This window comes from Oreochromis aureus, linkage group 17, assembly GCF_013358895.1.
Source record: "Oreochromis aureus strain Israel breed Guangdong linkage group 17, ZZ_aureus, whole genome shotgun sequence".
Taxonomy (NCBI): domain Eukaryota; kingdom Metazoa; phylum Chordata; class Actinopteri; order Cichliformes; family Cichlidae; genus Oreochromis; species Oreochromis aureus.
In genome coordinates this window covers 12,113,582-12,134,878 of record NC_052958.1, presented here as the reverse complement: position 1 = coordinate 12,134,878, position 21,297 = coordinate 12,113,582, and the positions used below count along the sequence as shown (strand labels likewise).

The 21,297-nt window shown below is 37.4% G+C and overlaps 1 long non-coding RNA gene across 1 annotated transcript in view; it reads left to right on the top strand.

Moving 5' to 3' along the window:
* The first annotated feature begins 1,137 nt into the window (after positions 1-1,137).
* The window catches only part of LOC120433863, a 68,323-nt gene continuing 48,163 nt past the window's right edge, over positions 1,138-21,297 (top strand). Inside the window, exons 1-2 of the long non-coding RNA XR_005608799.1 lie at positions 1,138-1,216; positions 1,359-1,435. This is a non-coding gene — a long non-coding RNA (uncharacterized LOC120433863). The remainder of the gene's footprint in view (positions 1,217-1,358; positions 1,436-21,297) is intronic.

Genomic DNA, 21,297 nt, shown 5'->3' with positions numbered 1-21,297 from the left:
AAACTGCAGAAAATCCACCGGTGGCTGATCCTGTCCGTAGAGTGAATGAGGAAATTTTGCTATTTTGGTACTACTCTACCTTTTCTCGTGTAACATGATGTAAATTATCGATAAGAAACTGTATCAGGACATGGCCCTCTGATCAATGTGCGCTTATATATTACTAAAATTAAGCGGTTCTTCAGCTTTTCAAGCACATGATCAAGCACAAGCAAACATACCTTTAGGTGAAGTATACACAGCACACAGAAAATGTTGTCCCTTTTAACTTATAGCAGTATAAATGACCATGAGTTATATGCAGCAAGACATTACCCATCAAAATTAACTACTTGAAAAGCAATTTGACAGGTTTAACTTTCAAAGCAACAATATTTTCATAAATGGTTAAGAATATAGTTGTTTTGAATTGTTTTTCCAGTTTCTTCCAACTCAAAGTGCAACTTTAAAATAATTTTTTGAATTTTACACTGCTTCAAGCGCTCACTAGCCACATGGCAACAATTTCAGTGAACCTTGATAATTGTTGGTACCAGAAGCACTGGTCTGAGGATTTCCTGATCTACTGGGATTTTCCTGCACAGCCATCTCTAGGGTTTACAGGGAAAAGGAGAAAATATCCATGGAGCAGTGGTTCTGTGGATGAAAACCAGAATTTAGCACTAATTTAAATTATAACAAAAAAAAATCAAATCTGAAAGAAACACAGGAGTATAAAAAGTATTCTTAAAAAAATAAAGTTATTGTATACATTGTGTCATGGTTTTATTTTTTGTTGATGTTCTGGTCAGCTATTTTGTTTATTATCCATACTCTTGGAACTGGAAAGTGGTTTCTCTGAAATGTAGTCTTCCTGTTACACCACTATCAGTTTTAAAAGTTTCCATAGATTAAAAATAAATAAATAAAAATGAAGTCACCCTGTAACCAAAGCCTGAACAAGCTACACTGGTATGTAGTCCTACAAATAGACTACAAAAAACAAAACAAGAAAGCCTCCTTTTGCTACCTTTCATAAGCTTTACATATACAGGTTGTAGGGAATACTATGACTTTAAAAAGGTCACTGTAAATTCACTGTAGCCTGACTTAATATGTCTTGGAATTTAAACTATTAAAATAATAATGTTACGGGTAATTAGCTAAACTCCAGCATTAGCTAGCATACCATGTTTACCTTAAACCGTAAATTTAAATGGAAGCAGCAGCAGAGGAGGTGATTAACTGATTAACGGTGCAGTTTTAGATTATTTAACTGTGTACTTTATATGCATACATGAGTAGATTTATTACGTGCATTCTATTTCCTTCCGACTTTTGGCTTTTACAGAAAGCTAAAATGGATTTTTTTCTTGCAGTTTTCATATTATTTGGTGCAAGATAAAGCGAGAGACAATGGAAATGAGGCAGATGAGAGAGAACAAGAACAGCTCAGGTGAGTGCAGCTGGGTTTCAATTACAGTGATTTTAAGTGTGCTATATTTAAGCTGATATGCTTTTAACATCTTCTTATGGAATAGCACATTGCTTTGAAAAGCAGCTTTTATCACATGAGTGCCACTTTACCTGGAGGGCTGCAGTAAGCTGTAAAATGTGTGTTACAGGGTGTAATGTTTTTAAAAATGGTAATTTACTCAGTTTTCAGTATTTCAAGGGGAAACATCTTTAAATAATTTTTTCTAACTGAAAGCTGTATTTTTCTGTAGGAAACAAAGTTAGCATTAGCTCGAGAAAAGCTGTTGCAAGACTTAATTTGGTTTAGTAGTGGTATATATCAGCAGTCACAGGATTAGATGGGTTGTATTAGTGTTGGCAATTTGTACTGTGTGACCTGTGTTATTGTCTGTTAAACTATGTGTCTGTTTTGCCTTGCTGTTGCTCTATTTGTTTTTCCATTATGGTGTGTGCATTGTGCAGTGTTGCTATATGCTTCAGGCAATTAGGCATCAGCTTATCAAACTGCTAACATTATGTTGTCAACAATGTGCTAAAGTCTGGCTCGTTGGATGCAAGGCTGTGTGTCTGTATGCAAATAAACTGTACAGTCGTGCATCTGTGAATTTGGAATTACCAGAAGTATAGCTATTTCTCTATTGTTTGCTTGTCACATATGGTCTATAGTTAGAGACATAGACAGTTATTGAACATTTTCAGCAATAACTCTGTACTGGCTCCAAATAATAAATAAGTATATGATGTAAATGAATTTCCTGACTTTTAGTGAGCAGCTGTTTTTGAGACTTTCACAACAATTAAGAGGGACAATTAGGACCAGGTAGGCCCAACATCTCAACTGGGTTAAGGCCACAACTGTAACTCTGTCTAAAACATGAGTTCTTCTCTTTCAACCATTTAGCTATTGATTTACTGGTGGTCATTGTCTTGTTTGAACCAACATTTCTTAAGATGTATGAAGTGCTTACCTGACATTATTCTCTACATCTGATTACTAGGCATTCAGACCCTCTAGAATCCCTCTACACCACTCTACTATCCTACAGTACTCTCCCAACCCCATGTCTTTAGCATGAACACCTGACTCCAATGAGCTTTCGGAGAAGTTGTTTCCTGTTTGGTTAGTGTGGCTCCATGGTGTAGTTAATACATTTGCCTTGCATGTGAAAGCTCAATTCAGGAGAGTATGAAAGCTAGCTTGCTCCTGATGACCTGTCTCTTGGGAAATAAGGGAGCAACCTACTAGAAGGTCAGACAACGCCCTTGTAGTCTGTGTAATCAAGCAGAAATTCTGGTATTTCCAAATAATTATCAACCTTTTTATTTCCTGCGACTGGATATCATATTTTCAAGCAACCTCTTCACCTCACATTAACCCTATAAACCATTCTTTGTATATTGTTATTATACTGTGTTCTTAAGCATCCACTCCTAAGCAGAGATGTGCATACAAAAATACACTCTAGCTGTCAGTCAGAATATTGTTACATATAAGAAAGTGCGATTTCTGTGTCAGGGCATATTCTGGTTAAAAATGATTTTTAATCTTTGTACTGAGATCTTGACTCTTTATTTATTCATCTTAAAAATTCATTCTTTGCTCTCAGACATTTTAAATTCTTTGTGTGAGTATAGTATGATATTAGGATTTCTAAGTCAAACTCAAGTTTAATCTGAGGATTGCTTTACAAATCACTTTTTTTTAAAACGTGCTTCTAATTTAAATGATTAGGGATATTAAAAAAAGACATTTACCATCCTGTTTTATGCAAAAATATATTTCAAAATTTATCACTGGGATGTCATGTGAATGGTACAGAGGTACAGTGGTTAGCCTCACAGCAACTAGGTCCAAGGTTGAAATCTCTTGTAATTGTCTGGATTTCCTCCAGTTTCTCTGGCTTCCTTCCAAAGATATGTATGTGAGGTTATTTGGTGATTTTAAATCGCCAGTAGGTTTGAATGCAAGGTAGATAAAGCATTTAATTGCATATAAAATACAACATAAATATATGATGTGTGAAAATGTAAATATAAGACTAGAATGGTACAATCTTAGTAGCACATGGCTAACACTTTTTGGTACAGTGGTCCCTCGTTTATTGCGAGAGTTACGTTCCAAAAATAATAGGTGAAATCTGCGAAGTAGCCAACTTTATTTTTTACAATTACTATGGCTGTTTTAAGGCTGTAAAACCCCTCACTACATGCTTTATACATTTTTCTCAGACAGATTGACTGACAATGGTCTACAGCCAATCAGGACGCAGAACACAATGCGCTCTAAAAAAACAAAACAAATCTGTTTCTGCCTAGAATGACCTGTAATTCTGGATGCAAAAACCCATCATCACATTTATGATTTTGCTCATTTAAATTGGTTTGTTTCCTTGCACAGACCTGGCCCTTTAGCATAGTCCAAAAATTTTCAGTAGGGTTGAGGTGAGGATTTTGGGAAGGCCATTCCAGAAGCTTAATGTTAGCCTTCTTTATCCATTCCAAAAGCAGTTTTGATGTGTGTTTGGGACCATTGGGCCACAGTTGTGTCCAAATTTGAACTGTCTTGCTGTTGATTTAAAGTAAAGTTGAAGAATTCAGAGATAGCACACTTTGTTTAACGTACCAGTATGACTGGCAATAGAATAGTCCCAGATTGTCATCCTACCACCACCATGCTTGACAGTTATTACCGTGTTCTTAGGTTTAAAAGCTTCACCAATCAATCAGAAGTCATTAGCCAAAGAGCATACCCCAGGTGTTCTCAAACACCATATTAGTAAAACGGAAAATAGACAATGTTTTATTCAGGATGACCTGAAATGATCAGCTAAGCTTATAAATCCAACAGCAAAGGTTTTACAGAGGTCCAGTCAGGAAGCCTTTTTCCCATAGACTTGTATAGGACCAGAATTCTTTTCACAACCAAAGGTATCACCCCCCGGTGGCTATTAAAAATACTGCATGTTTAAAATACTTCGATGCTGGTTTCACTCTTCTGACCTGAAAACATCCACCTCTTATACTAATGATGTTGCCAAGCAAGCTAGCCATAGATAGAATTAGCTCTATAGTTCTGGACTGTGAAATGTCAAACAGTACTTAAAAAAATTTATCAGGTAGCAACTTTTTTTGTCAGTTCATTATGTCAAACATTAGACCAACTCCTTTGATTTAATGGTTAATTCTTTTAAGTCAAATTTCAAGCACGAGGCTTTTGTAATATCAGCATGTTTCCTACAACTCCCCAACTGTTACATGCTGTTAGTTGAAAGCTAATTTTACGTAGTGTATATCGCCCTCTTACCAACACACACACACACACACGCATACCAACATCCTTAGGGAGTCAGTTCTAAGTTTGGGGGCTGCTAAGTCATGCCAAGAAACCCAATACCCCTCATTGTCCCTGGGACGCAAGCACTTCACATATGACATTTGAAGATGGTGCTCCAAGAGCGAGGGTTACGTCATTGTCGATATTGCCACCACTTATTCTTATCTACATAAATGTCTAGAGACAACAGTATCCTGTGTGTTATTTGAAAGTTTACTGTATTTACAGTGTTTGACGCCGAAGAGAATCAGAAGGATGGGAGTACCTTACAGTGAACTCAGACTTCCTGACTATCTGGGTTGAGGTTGACACGGCTGGCTGCAGGGAGGGTGACATTTGTCCAAAATAACCATTGGCTATTGTGCTATATCCTGTAGCTATGAGACTGTAGCCAGGTGATGCTGCTTCAGATCTGCCCTTGTCAACTAAAAGCTCAAAGGTCACATCAGCACTTGTTAAAACCTGCATGCTTGCAGTCGGCCAAAGGTCAGTTGAGTGCTTAAACAATGAATTTAAACACAGCATTTCAGCTAGACAAACAAAGTGCTTCAAAGGCACTACAAAAATGTAGATGATAATATATGCTAATTCGGACAAATTAGCTTTAACAGACCTAAAATGACCTGAACTTGGCTGCTTCCATGTATTATGATAGTATTTATTGTCTGCATACCATTATGGGAATTGGGAATTTATGTAAACACACCTCTGTTGATCTGTTAGCCACAATGCCAAAATTAATAAACATGAGAAGACATGGAGCACACTGGATCAGCTCTCTATCTGCAGCCCAGCAAACCCAGCTAAAATTTCCCCACTAGTGTTATTTCAGCTATCTTTCCCATCATTCGTTCTTATTCGGCTTCTCCCTTTTCCCCCTCGTCTCAGTAGTGAGGAGATAAACATCATTAGACTTTGTTGGCTCCACATAATCTTACCTCATAGGGTTTGTTTATTGCTAATGGACAAAAATAGATGCATAACAAATAGCAGGCATTTTGCATCTGCAATTAAGCCTTGAGGTGAAAAATACAATTAAAAATAATTTACTCTACAGGTTCATTATATATTTGTAATGAGTGAGTTGTATAAGAGGTGTGCTTACAGTGTGATACCTAACTAAAAAAAGAACCTCCATGCACAGTTGATTTGCTGGTATTATATATATCTGCACAATTGTAGATTTGGAAAATACTGCATAAGTAAATATGGTTCATCGAGGAAATTCCAAGTCCTTAGATTAAACTAGATAAAACTCTTCTATAAAGGTTCTATTTTTTTATAAGCCCACCATCCCATGACTCTTGGCTTTACGATTCTGAAAGCAAGCATCCTAGTTAGATGGCTGAACCACCTGAATTGACTCCTTTCAGTGTGGAGGCGTAGCAGCTCTACTCTGAGATTTTTCTAGATGACTGAGCTCTGCAACCCAACTCTGTGGGACAGCACAGCCTCCCCTCAGAGAAAGCTCGTGTCTTGCTTGTATGTGCGATTCTTCTTCAGTCACTCATAACCATAGGTGAGGACAGGAATGTTGATCAGTAATTCGACAGCTTTTCTTTTCATATTCAGCTCAGACCGATGAAGTGTTCCTATTTCTGCCAGAGCCGTGCCAATCCATCTTTCAATCTCCTGCTCATCTCTTCCCTCACAAGACCCAGAGATACTCAAACTGCCCCACTTGGGGCAGCAACTCATCTCTACACCCCTTTCTGGCTCAGAACCATGGTCTCAGACTTGGAGTTAGTAATTCTCAATTCCACAGCTTCACGCTTGCTCTTCACACTTTACACCTCACAACTGCCCCAATTTGAGCTTGAGGTCATTGGCTAATGAAGCCAAAAGAGCCATATTATACACTTCATGCAAAAGCAAAGAGGTGATCATGAGGCCACAGACAAGACTCTCCACCCTTTGGCAATGAATATAAATTCCTTCCATGAAAGCAATGAACAGATCAGCGACAAAAGGGCATCCCTGAGTCCAACTGTGCATGAGTCTCACTTACTGACGGCAATGCAAGGCACAGTTGTACAGGGAACGAAAGGGGCCAGACACCCTATACTCCCTAAAGGCCCTGCAAGCACATCCTAATAGTGTTTGAATGCACTTGTCACATATGTAAACTAGTTGGGCAAACTCCCACAAATGAAAACTATATTAAGATATATTTTAACTGACACTTTACAAGACTTTTTCTGGAGGTCAGGGAATCCCAGACAATTTATAATATGCAACGCAGAGTAATGGGGACATTGTATTGACTTATCTTTTTCCTTTTCTTTTTAATTGGTTATTTCTTGGTTTACTGCTGCATTCTTTCATGATACCAGTTTTTTTTCATGCACTTGTTTGATCCTACTTTTTCAATGAAAACATCATCTTATTTAATTAGCCCAGAGCTGATGTTAATTAAAAATATGCTCTTAGTTCTTTAATCTATTAGCCAGCACCAGCGGGATTCTTAAAAAGCTATTTTAATAATTATATTTAGAGCACATTTATAATATTATGCTTATCAATATGCAATGTTATTACCTAACATAGTCATATGTAATCAAAATAGAGTGCCTGAATAACATAATGAATTTATTAAAATGGGAAATAAATTAATAACTAAATAAATACGTACTTAATCAATTAAGTGAACAGTTTAATTAATTAAAATATGAGTGAATTTTATTTTTAAAAACATATGTAAATTATTTCACTATTTAATTAAATAATTCATTCTTCCTGTGCTGCAGTCCATTGTGAAATAATTTAAATTGTCACTGCAACTTATCAGCAGGTCCTAATGTGTGGTGTAATACCCTGCACACCAAGTCAAGACAAATCGATTCCAGATAATAGATTGATCATTATCACAGTCAGTTGGTGGTATTGTGGACTTGGGGAAGCCAGGTATTACAGAATATATTTTGAAAAAAATCATACTTAATACTGTTTTAAATACGGTTTCTGTGTCATCAAATGCACTATATTTACTTGAGAACATAGTGACATAATCTTAAGATATCTGGTCGACTTGTGAAGATAGAACCAGTTGGTTTGCCTCACCAGCTATTAGCTGACCAGGTGGTCGGAGTTCATGATACCCACTGAAAACAGCCAGCAAGCTGTTTTCAAAACCCCCACTGACCTTTACCTCTCGTTGGAAGGTAAATATGGAATATAATTCAGGTGATATCTAATGTGTGATGTTTGGGTATATTTCAATGTTTTATTTGTTTGTAAGCTAGATTTGGCTACTCTATCCTAAGCACCAGCTGTCTGTTATAAGTTTTGGAAGTCTACTAGAATAAAAACAATGGCGTTTTGTTTTTCTTTAATGAGCATTTTTGTATACATCACATTTTTAAGAGAGACCTGCTGAACATTTTTTTGATTAATCAGTAATATTTAACTCAGTATATTGGGATACAATTTTTCTTGCCGAGTATCTTGCCACTATGCAAATTTATCCATTTAAAAGAATACATGTTCATTAGGTCTGTTATGTGCTATTTTCATTCATTAAAAATCACTAAAGTACACATGGCCAGGAATTGGTGTCATCATGTACTAAAATAACGCTAAATGTATTACTTAGTTACGTATTTGAAAAGTAATTTATTTATTTTATTCTGTTTAAAATTAATTAATTAATTAATCGGGTTTTTTTGTTTGTTTGTTTTAGTTATTTCATTTGGGAAGTTTTAGGACTCCACACTGAACACTAACACTTTTTAATTTACTGTACTACAATTTGTTGTGAGTGACAAATGTTTATGTTTGCCATCATAGGCATTTATTAGCATATTTTCTTACAGCTGCATGACAGATTACTTTTACATTTTCAAGACTGAGCTGCTGAGGGTACCTTACCAAGGGTACTGTACAGAATATACAAAGGAGTATTAGGACCACACTAAGGAAACAAAATATATAAAGTTGGAATTTTGAGATTAAAGTACAAAATGCTTTGTTTAGAAGAGTTAGTGAAATTGATTGATCAGCCGTCTTATGATACAACATACATCCTCCTAACTGCACAAGGCTGTTACCATTGATAACCTTGCCTCTTTCCATTACAAATCATTTCCTTTTGTACAATCCGCTCTTCCAAGTTTGTTTTTCCGTATGATCAGACGCAGCCTTCTGTACCATCTTTACAACATCCTAAAAAATGCTCAGCTCAAGCCTCTGTTACAGTGGCTGCATCTTTTATTTACAGTCTGTGGGTTATAATAGTTCAGTTTGAAAGCACTATTTGCCTGCCAGGGGATGTGATGGTCCGTCTGACTGTTTGGGACAGAGTCTCCCGTAACGGAGGGCTCAGTGTCTAAATGAGTGTTTAGATGTGGAAGGATGGCGTTCTGTGCTGTTGATAGAATCAAAAACACTCAACTGCCTACTGAGACAAACAAATAGGCAAACAAGGCTCTTGTGAGTCATTGTTCACTTGATGACAGAAAACAATGGCAGCATGTAATCATGGATCAATTTGTGTTTACTAGAAAGTAGGACGGAGGACGAAAATACAGCTTCTTAAAATTTGTCACATACCCGGTGTGAGCACCTGTCAATCAGTGCCATGCAGCCGAGAGTGGTGCTGTTACCATGGCGACGGTACACTTATTTTGAATAGCCCATTCCATCATTTTCTTGTAAGGCAATACTTCTATTTTTATTTTGTTGCCTGGCATCTGCAATTTTCAGTGGCATCAGAATTTTGATGTCACCAAATTCACTTCCAGACAATTTTTCCATAGTAATTACAGACGAGACAACAACCCACGATTATAAAAAACACGACTTTAGAGTAGAGAGAAGAAAACTGACATGCTTGTGGTTAAGCCTTCTCTTGACCAACACAAAGTTTTTAGTAAGGTCTGTATCTAAATACATGTCCTATTTATGTCACTTGATATGCTGTTGTTTGTTCTCTTTCGAAGGGAAAAAACAGGCAGCAGTAGTTAAATCTAATATATGTTAGCCTATAGCATACTGTAAAAGACTGCTCCATACTGGTTTCTGAGTAACAATGGTTTATTTTGTCTTCATTTGCAAAGATACGCACACCAGTGTATCAATGTACAGCACCAATAAAGCAGGATCACAAAACTCTGCTGGGTTTTTTTTCCATCTTTTTTTTTTTTTTAATCTGTCATGCGCATCATGTCCTTCAGCATATCCACTTATGAATTTCCATGCAGATGACAGACACTTTGTGAAAAACCTCCCCAAGGGAGACTTGTTTGCTGAAACTCGACGTTGTGAGCTGACTAAATGCCCTTGAAACAGAAAGAAGTCAACACTGGTTTGTATTCACACATGGGATATTCACCTGGATTAACCCAGGTGGATTATTAAAAAAAAAAAAAAACATGAACACACAATTGCTGCATTCCCTTTAAAGGAGCCTGAATGTGTTGCATTAAGGCTAAAGCTTTACAAAGACCTCTGTTGAAAAGGCAGCGCATAATCGAGTGACGGCAGCAGAGCCTAAAAAAGAAGCTCGCTTTATTATTTGCCAAGGTAGCATCTTTTCATCGTGGAAGAGAAGCAGTATGCCCTCCAGAGGGTCAGGACTAATATGCTGCTCAATCTTTATTAGGAAAATAGCTTTCACTCATTCTGTGAATGCCAGGGTCATGATAAAGCGTGGTTTGAATAAATGCAAGAAGCCTGATTTACTGTCCTAAATTCAGGCATATGGTACTTTCAAAAGGCATACAATGCCTTATGCTGCAGGAAGTCTTTGGCCTCCCTAAGGAATGTAATTATAAACCCTTCCAACTCTCCTGAATGCGCCTCACAAAAACATCATCACTTTCAAAGTGTCCCTTTCTTTCTTTGTGATATGTTGTAACTTTTAAATCAAAAGGCAAAATCAATGGACATTTTCCTTGATTGGCGTAAAAGCCAGTGCTGATATAACAAAACCAGCTTTCTGCTCATCATTCAGCTCCCAAATCAATTTAATGCTGTCTTACATGTGATTCAATGCTGGCTTCACTGAATATTGTGTGCTATCCGTGGGAAACAAAGTGCCCCTCTGAGGAAGCATCCCCCTTTGTCTCTAAAGGCATTATCTCAAGTGCAGTTACAGATACATTTGGGTATGTATACTAGACACACACACTTGCACAACTGCAATTAATCTTTCAAGATTGCAAGTGTAGTCTGGAGGCTTGCCTCCCAAGAGAGCTCCACACTTATTAAAGAACAGAAAAGAGAATAGTTTCATCTCAGAGGGAGATGACAAAATCTCACTACAGACATGAACATTCACACAGCAACAAGCACTTACCCCCAATTTCACTTTTTAATCATCTTCCTCATTACCATATGCAAATAAGCAGCATGTATTAACATCTGCGGTGGCTAATGACTGGGCTGTTTAGAAAGATTGGTTTGGATTGAACTCACAGCGCTTCGCTTGCTTGGGGTTCTGTGGGACAGTCAGCGAAGTCCATGGGGAGTATTGTTGGAAAAGATGGATTACAGTTTTTTGATAAGCATGATTATTTGCTCATTCTGCTTAGAGAGAGATCGCAGTGAATTACCGTGAAGTGAAGGATCATATCATGCACTTGTCCTCAATGAAAGCCAGTAAAGAGTGGATCATCTTAAACAGATTTGGATAAATAAATCAATAAATCCTTGGTTTTAAGCAGCATTTCCTTCTTTTTTTCCCCTTCCCCTAAAAATTTGATGAGTGTTGTCATGTAGAGTTGTCCTTTAGTTTCTAGGTAGTGACAGTTTTTTGGGGTTCTGATGGGTTTAGATCAGGTGACAGAACCATTGAAAAATGTCCCAGTTAGTTTTTTTTTATTTTTGCTTTGAGAAACTCCTGGGTTTCTTTTGCAGTATGCTTTAGCTCCACTTGCACTGTGAAGCACCCTCGATTGAGTTTCGCAGATCTGACAGACAATCAGTATACTGCTTATGACTAAGATGCCAAATTACAGTTATTTACTTGCATTCCTGAACAGATAAAGTTAGTTTTAGTGGTTGAATGGTGGTTGATGCTTCAAGTCCAGTGTGGCCCAACTTTGTGGATAAAAAGGTGAATTCAGTTTAGTGAGTTTAGAAAATTTTTGATTTACACAAGATATATTTGTGTTTGGGCAGGGTTAAACACTGCCCATACAGATAATGCATGTGTATTTAACACATCCTGGCTTAATGCAACATAAAGTAACCTGCAGGTACTCTACTCTTTCACTGCTCAGTGCTGGTCTGTTGGTGCTGTTGATCCAGACTGAAATGCATTAACTATAGCCATTTTTCCAGGCATTTATGCGCTCCACCTTAGTGATGCGACAATTCCCAAAATGTTCACATTTATTTTATTATCATATAACAGAAAAATGTATGTCAGCCACTATTCAGTGCATATCTGTTTCCTCTGCAGTATCACTTTGATGTTAATTTATCAACAAGTGCCCAACTCAATACTAAGAAACAATGTAGAGTGATTAAAGAAAAATGCTTAACATAAGTTAGCTGTTTCAACCTCAGTCTAGCAGATGCCTTTTAGTCATCAGAACTTCAGTAAAAGTTCCACAATTTTATTTAAATATGAGAGATTCATACAATAATTATTTTTTTTACACACAAAAACTATTCTTCAGATTTTCCACATGATGCATTTTAGATATGAAGTAGGAGCAAAGTGCCATTAAGCTGTAAACCATTGACTGCGCAACAATTTACTGATCAATAAATTGACTAAACATTTTAGCATCAGTGCATTGTTGTTCATTTTGCTGCTGAGAGCATTTGATATACTTAATTTTAAATTTCTCTCCATTCATTTCAGGGCTGGGATGTTAGGATGGGGTATCTGAGTCTTGTGTAGCATTAAAATCCTTAAATAAAAATTCAGCACTTGAGCACCCTTCAAAACATCTATTGTTGATCTACTTTGCATTTCTGCCAGATATATGAAAGCCGCTTAAGGGCTTTAAAGGTGTAGCTGCTCTTTTTTTGTGAATCCACACACTAAAATTTGCATGTCTGAGTGCAGGCAGTATAGATGAGTCTATTCAAACCAATGAAGCTTGTGTTAAGTGTCTCCCCATGCTGATCTAATCTCCAAAGTCTTCTGTGACTTATGCATTAAGACAGATTAACCTGTAACCAGAAGTTTCTGTCCCCTCTGCTGTAGCCTGGTAGTTCAGGGTAAACCCTTTCTATTGGTAGCAAAACCTAATATTAAAAAAAATTCTCAGACTTAAGTGTCAGTGAGAGAGGAGTGTCTAAAGACTGGTGAGCAGTGGAGATCATCACCCTGTCATAGTTGCAATCTGTTGAATGTCAGTTTCTGCATTCGTTTGCTCCATTTTCCACTATCCATCAAGGGAGTTGCTCTATATTTTATTCTTAGTATTTATTCTCTGCAGGCCCCACCAATGATGTTCTTGATGTGAGAATACCAAAGGTTCATGGTTCATCCACCACACACACACATCGATTGCAGACCACCCACCATCTATACCCCACCTGTCCTTTAATGTCTTTAGACTCAAAATTCCCCATTACATAGAAATCTGTAGTAGTTTCCCATGTACATCATAGACATGCATGCCTAGATCCTGTGCTGCATACGGCTAAACTCCACCTACATCTTTCTTACATAAAGAAATGCACTGATACTTGATTCACCCCCCGATGTGTGCTGCAGGCCTGTGAAGTGAGTCCATGCCAAGAAATCTCCTGCATCCATTGATTTCAGCGATCTATTTCTCTTTCTACCTCATCCCCACCACGGAGTGCACCACTATTTCCCTCACAGTGTCGTGGTGACATGTAAAGACACATGTGGTGTGGCTGACGTTGTTCTAGACAGATTACCAGTCCTGAAATAGATCAACCTTTTTGTCTTTCTCTCCTCTGTTACCCCTCCATTCCAATTTGTCAACCGTATCCATCTCTCTATCTGACTGCCACACTGTGTTTTCCCTATCAAATAAGATGGATTACATCAATGCTGGATGAGATTGTGTGGAATTATGGATTTGTATCAAAGGTCAGCTGTCTTATGTCTTCAAGGATTAAATGGAGTATCAAAGGTCTGCGGGGCAACACTGCGTCCGTTAAAAGCAAGCGCACTGTAAATTTGACCCAGACTGTCCTGTTACATTTGATCCACAGAGACCCCACGCTTGTAGAAGCCTCTTTAGCTATTTTCACACATCAACTCGGGAAAATGTCGAGAGAATCCAGCTGGGACATTATCTAAATTTGTTCTTTCTTACATGTAGCGCACAGCAAGAGATCGCTAACCGTTGGCTGTTTTTTTTACTTCCTTCATCATTTGGTTTGGAAAGCATGCAGGAGGCAGGAAACAGGATAACTAATTACTATCTGTAAATTCAAAGTAGTGCTACCTGGTCTGTTCTTATATCTGCACATCACTGACTTTGTACTAGGGTACAGATCATTTAACACCCAATCAAACTGAGTAGTGCCTAAAAAATGTAAAAATGGCTATATATATCTTTAATACAAGGTCTTATTTGAGATCGATTTCTTTTTCTTTCTGTACTGTACTCATTATCACTGTAGCAATTTAGTGTTGCTCATTTAGACAAAATTCCCAAAAATTGTGCAACAGCTTTGTCATATGGTAGATCAGAGGAGTATACTAGAGTATAAAATGCTGGTTATATGTTAAACAAGGTTTTCTGATTCAGGCTGTCTGCGCCATCATATAAAAAGAGATATTTCAGACATCGTTCATGTTAATTTTCTGCAGCACAAAATGATCCCTGTGAGTGCCGCCTACTCAAATCACAAACATTATCAGATGTGTCAAATAAGAAGTGAAATTAATCCTGCAGAAAACTGCTAATCTTGGAATTTAGCATACAGAGCTTTAAAACAAATATTATAATTTGAGTTAATTATTTTAATGCTGAGCGTGCTCTCTATGCTGCTGTTTTATTCTAATATTAAATTAAAGGTTACTGTCCCATAGCTAATAAAGGAAACCTGGAAATCGCTTTCGTTTATCAGCGGATCAAAGTGAAATTAATTTCAATGATTGAACAGAAATTCTTGGTGTGTTTTTGTATTCTAGCGGCTGCACTTCTAACAGTGAAAACAAAACTTATTGTGGATTAGAGAAAAGTATTTAAAAAGCATTCAGACATTTTCTGCACCAACCCTGAAATGCAGGCAAATTCCAGTGAGAATGCAATAGGTAATTTGTGCTGCTAATTTTACAGCTAAGCAACTTAAAGAAGTCCAGACGCTTTTCTTTGCAAACTCCTTTGACTACGATGACCTGGATGACTGAGAACCTTCACAGACACAGCTAAGCATCATTTGTGATTTTAGCCAGCTGCACATATAAAGAGTATTCCCTCAACAGAGAGTCTGTCTTGCTTTTAAAACAAACTCTAAATAAAGGAATTTGCAAAAACATGGTACTTCCAACCAATTTTAAACCAAAACTCTGAATATAACCTGCTCCTGACTAGGTTATATGTTCAGTATAAGTTACCATAGCAATTTATGAAGGTAAAAAAGGGAGCCACCTTTGTGGCACAAAAAATTCAAACTTCTAGTACATCGTTATGCATCAGCAGGAGAGATAAGGTTTCATGGAGGAAGCGAACAGCAAACAGTCAGCATTTTGGAGGCATTTTATGCCTGGTATGACAGCATTTCATTGTTTGACAAAGTTTTTTGGTAAAGTGTAAAGTGTCATCAAGTGAGATGACGCGACTGAAAAGCTCTGACGATGCTTTCCTTGTCAGCTTCTCCTCTCGCTCGCACACTCTTCCTCTCATTATTTTCAGTAACACTCGTTGAGAAGTTTTTATTGCCCTTATGGGAACTTAAGCAACTTAATATATCACTTCACCTGTCAACTCCACGCTACAAGTGCTGTGTATGTGTGTGTGTGTGTGTGTGTGTGTGCGTACTCACAATGAAAGCAGGAAAAGGAGAAAGTATTGCAGCTTTAAATGAAAGCTTTACTCAGTAGTCTCTGAGCTATAATGAGACTAATGTAGATAAATTAGCTGAAAGATTTTTTCTCTCTTATTCAGAGTGAGGAATGTGGCTCATTAACTTAGTAATGGTTTAGGACTACTACTCTATATGGCATATATTGGTGTTTACCCAAAGCCAAGATATTGGTTTCTTACGGGAACAGTAACAACTTGGATGGGTGCCTTAGTAACTGTAACTTCATTGTAAACTGAGTCTCTTGCTTGGGCTTGTTAATCAAGCTGCACAGCAGTGCAAACTGTAATTAAAAGCAAAATTAATTATTTAATTTTGTGAATCATTGTTTCATGTAATCAGCAAAAACATAAAACAGTTGCACTTTCATTTTTCTTTACATTTTCCATAAATTTGAAGCTGCTATACAAACATAATAATGGGGCAAAGAGGATTTCAGGAAACAGCTACGTTGATAACAACCACTCTGTCCTTTTGAGTTTATCAAAATGTAGATATGATAGATGTACAAATATGTGTGATTGGACAAACATCTATAAAACCTTTTGGTAGCACTTTATAATATGGTCATAACTAAGGGTGTAATTACCCTAGAATTAAAGATCATTTCAACTACTTTGTAACTATATTTATCTACAAGTGCTTCCTGGTAGATACACTCGAATAAGGGGATAATAATTCAAGCTTTCACAAGAATGGCACTACTTAAATAATTACAGTATAATTATTTCTTTATAACTATTACTTCTTTCTTTCCTATAAAATGTTGAATTATTACTCCATTATTTAGTGCATCTACCATAGCATTCTACCAATTCAAAGTGATTTTGCATTGTGGGCCACATACGTGCACTTTAATTTTACGTCAACTGAACTGGTGAAACTCTGTTGTCCTATTGTAACAAGTAAATGTGTAAAATTACAGATATCTATAATTTAATTACTTTCTTGTGTTCTTAATGGCCATTGGGGAGCTCTTTATTAGCAGGAAAAGCTTTAAATTGGCTGGATTGGAGTCTTCGCCATGACTGATTCTGGTCCCTGTATCTTATATTTGTTTTAATTCAACCCATCTCGGATGTGAAATGGGTATCCCGTTATAGCCAGCTCAAGAAGAGTAGAGAGAACAGGAAAGAATATGACAGCGGATGAAAGAAGAAAGTGTTTCAATAGAGAGGCATAAAATCCTAAAAGATGGAGACCGAGCTGAAGCTGAAGTGCTCAGCGCTCTGGCAGTGGGTATTGCCAGCTCTTAAACACCGCTTCCATACACCCCCACTTCGTCCAGGAAAACTAATTACCAACACGTCAGATCTCCAGCTAGCTGCAGCTCCTGCCTTAGCTAATGTAACACCCTGTCTGTATTGCAGAACAATGTAAGAAGACGTGTCACTTCCTCACATCATACATGTGTGAAAGGAAAGCATTGCCTGTCACGCTCATTCCACTGCAGTTTGGAGAGAAATTCGTTTATTGCGTGACATTTAATTGAGTCAAAACATGTGCTCTCACCCTTTTGTTCACTGCAATTCCTGACTGACATCCTGAAAGTAGAGAGTGGAGAGATTGTCTTATGTAATGCTGAAATGGATGCGTGCAAAGCAAGTATCAGTCGCTCTGTCTCTTTCTCTCTTTTTCTCTGGCAGATGAAATGCCAAGGTAAAAGGGGTCGCTGACTCACGTTGCCGCTTTGAGGTTAAATTTACTATGTCACCAACCACGATTATGAAATGCAATTTCATCAAATAAAACTGGGGATACTCATAATGCTGCTTTGATTAACTAAATTATTTAATCTACTGCGAAGGCCACTGCGTAAATTCTCTTCACAGGCAAAATGATATATCTGGAGTAAAAAAAAAATAAAAAAAAAAGCTAAACTAAAAAAAGACATGACTCTGTTTGGCTTTACATAAGTTATTCATACTTTAATATTCTACCTTTAGCTGATGCATTAGGACAAAGCAAATTTACAGCTTGGATCATTGGGAATTTCGTCATTAAACTGACAAAAGACAAGCCTTCCCAACAAATTTTATGGTCCACAACCCACAATTTTAAAAAAAGAAAGTTACAATGTAAAAAGTTTCCAAGCAGAATTAAAACAAAATGTCATGAAAACATCATCAAACTCTTTTTTTTTTTATATATCCATTTAACCTAGAAAAATCATATTCAGCATAGTTAACTCCATTTTTTCCCCCTTTATCACTCACATCACACCTGCAGTGGTTTTATGCCCTACAGTTTCAATTAGGCTTATAAGAAAAGCATCTAATGGAACTAATACGAAGTGACGTTTTGCTTTTTAACCATCTCAACATCCATCCGGCTGTCTCCATTAGGCCATGTTTTTTTTTCTTGTTTTACAATCTGTTACTCTTTTCCTCTTGTTTGGTTCTTCAGTTACTCTCACTGATGAAAGCATCCACCGTTTCAGCTACTGGGCGTTATCTTTTAGCTATAAAGGAAAAGAAAAGCACCTCATGAGTTGTGGTTGTGGCTCTAATTTCCTGGGTGATTTCTTACCAGGAGGCAATCTTGGGACAGCTACTCTAAACAATGATGGCTAGAACCATCAACATTTACATTAAAATGAGAGGGTAAAGGAAAAGGTTAAAAAAAATCCTATTTATAGCTGTCCAATAGTTGTTTATACACTCATTGGACACTTTAGAAGGCACACCTGCTGTGGCAGATGGGCTGAGTATTTCAGAAGCTGCTGATCAACTGGGATTCTCTGGAGTTTACAGAGAATGGTTCAACAAAGAGAAAATATCCAGTGAGCGCCAGTTCTCTGGAAGGCTACAGTTCACATGGCTTACCCAATTTGGGCAATAGAAGATTAAACCATTGCCTAGCCTGATGATTTATTCTACAGCATTCAGATAGTAGGCTCGGAGTTTGGGGTAAACAGCATGGAATCATGGATCCACCCTCCGTTGTATCAAATGTTCAGGCTAGTGTTGATGTAATAGTGCATACTTTGGGCCATTTATTACCAACTGAGCATTGCTTAAACACCACAGCCTACCTGAGTATTGTTGCTGATCCTGTCCATCTCTTTATGACCACAGTGTACCCATCTTCTGATGGGTGCTTCTGGAAGGATGACACAAGCTCAAATTGTCTCAAACTGGTTTCTTGAACATGACAGTGAGTTCACTGCACTTAAAAGGTTTCCGCAGTTTCCAGATCTCAATCCAGCAGAGCACCTTTGGGATGTGGTAGAATGGTAGATGGGATCATAGATGTACAGCTGACAGATCTGCAACAAATGTGTAATCCTGTCATGTTAGTATGGACAAAATCACTGTAATATTACAGTAATATTTCCAGCACATTGTTGAATTAGTGCCATGAAGAATAAAGTGTATAATGAACATATATGCTTTAGTCAAATGGGCCATCAAATAGGTAGTAGCTTTGCTAGCGCCCATTAATATTTGATGATATATAATCATTTTTCATTTAAAAATACAGTTTGAAAATAATATTATTTTCCATAATTTATTCATATGCCAAGAAGTTTAACTAGTTTGCAACTAGTTTTGAGAACAACATGGAAATCCAATAGTACTTTCACCAACTTTTACCTCCTATTTTGTATTTTGAATTTACACAGACCAAGCTGCAGCTTAGAAACTTTTTTTTTTCCCTTTCCAAATGTCATTAAAATTTCATATACAAATCTCAAAACTTCCTGCATAACATAATGTAAACATAATTGCACAGTTGATAAATTGTGAATGACATGGAAAAGGTAATTTTCCACTACAGATGCTTTATGTGTGAAAAGGTGACCATGACAAACTGTTTTGTTCCTAACCTACTGTGTACCATCTAAGTTCACAAAGGTCTGGGCCTTGTGATGAAACCTGCTGTCACTGGGAGAGTGTGGGTGGTGTCAGCTTTAAGCATATCATCTGTCAACATGCTGCAAACACACATGCATATACACACATACAAATAAGCACACACACACACACATGTGTACCGCTTCTCTGTACTCATTTTGGCATTCAAGGCCAGGGGATAATAGTGTCACTGTGTGTAAGGTTTGCATGCATGGGTTCGTGCACACTCTTACCCTGCCTCTAGGCTGTATGAGTGTGTGCTTTTGTGCTCCTCTTTGTGTGAGTTGTATGCTGTTGGCAGGGGAGACAGCCAGACGCATGGCACATGGCAAGTGTGTAAGCAAGTCCCAGAAACACCTGAGCCCCAGTGTTTGTGTGTATGTGTTTGTGTGTATGTGTGCATGTAGGTGGGTTCCCATGTTGAGAGGTGATCGCCTCACCACAGCACCTGTCACTGAGTGTTGATGGCAAATGCTGCTATTCTTACTAGCATCACTCTAATTGGTCATTAGTGCCCAGTCAGTATTGGAAATCCTTTTGGAAGTAGGAACTCTTTAGAAATCTGCCTGTTTGCAGGTTTTGCTGGCACATTGTCCATTTATTTCTTTAAGCTTCAGATCTGCATTTGTCACAATTCTTTGCAGCATCCACTAACTTTCTGAGTTATTGCTTATCCTGTTGAAAATAGTTTCCAACACACTGTAGCTGCATTGTTTGAGGCGAGCTGTGAACTAATCCATTCGTGGCGAAAAAGTCAGTGCTTAACAAAGATGGAGATTATGGATAGCATTCTCTCACACAGTCAGGTTTTGCCTGCAGTGACAGGCTGTTGTCATTCTTCATAGCATTCCTCATATGCCAGTGAATCATGAATGTCTATAGAATGCCAACAAATAGCATCTAGAAACCAGAGAAATCTTGAAAAATATTGTGTGTCAGGAAGGTATGTCATCTGGAAAGACTATAGGACAGCGATATAGAGTGGTATGACTCACTCCATTCCCTTTCTTGGAAGGCAGATACTCAATACTCGGGCATTAGATTACACTTGGCCTTTATCTTGATCTCAACAACAAACTTGTAATTTTTGTGGTTCTTAAAAGACTACGGTTTGTTTCAATTCTTATGCTGTATATTTAACATTAAGCAAATCGAAACAAGGGACAAAAAACATTTTCTCACCTGGCTAATTATTCTGTTCTGAAGCGCTAGAACTTTTTCCCCAAAATTTTATAACAGAATTTATCCAAAAGCTATTCACACCCTTAACCTATAGTCACCTGTGATCACCCATGCTAATTCTGTGACTGTATGTGCACAGTAATAGTTCATCGTACGTTTGTGGTGCTGAAGACAACAGCTCTATTTCTCGTGGGCTTGACTTCTTGTTTTAAAGGAGTTCTTTGTTGTAGTGACATCACAATACCAGAAATTTAGTAGCTGGTACCAATATCAGTAGAATTCTCAATGCCCAAGTAAATATCAAAAGAAGATGAGTTCCCTGTGTACTTAAATATAAAAAACTCTTTTAAAAAAACCCCTGACACAGTAGCTGATCTTTTATTTACAATCTTTTGGCAACTTTGGCAAGGTTGCCAAATTGCATATAAATGTTACATTAGTACGTTGGCATAAGTATTTAATGTTAGCAGTTGCAAACATTTTAACTTATTGAACTATGTTGAT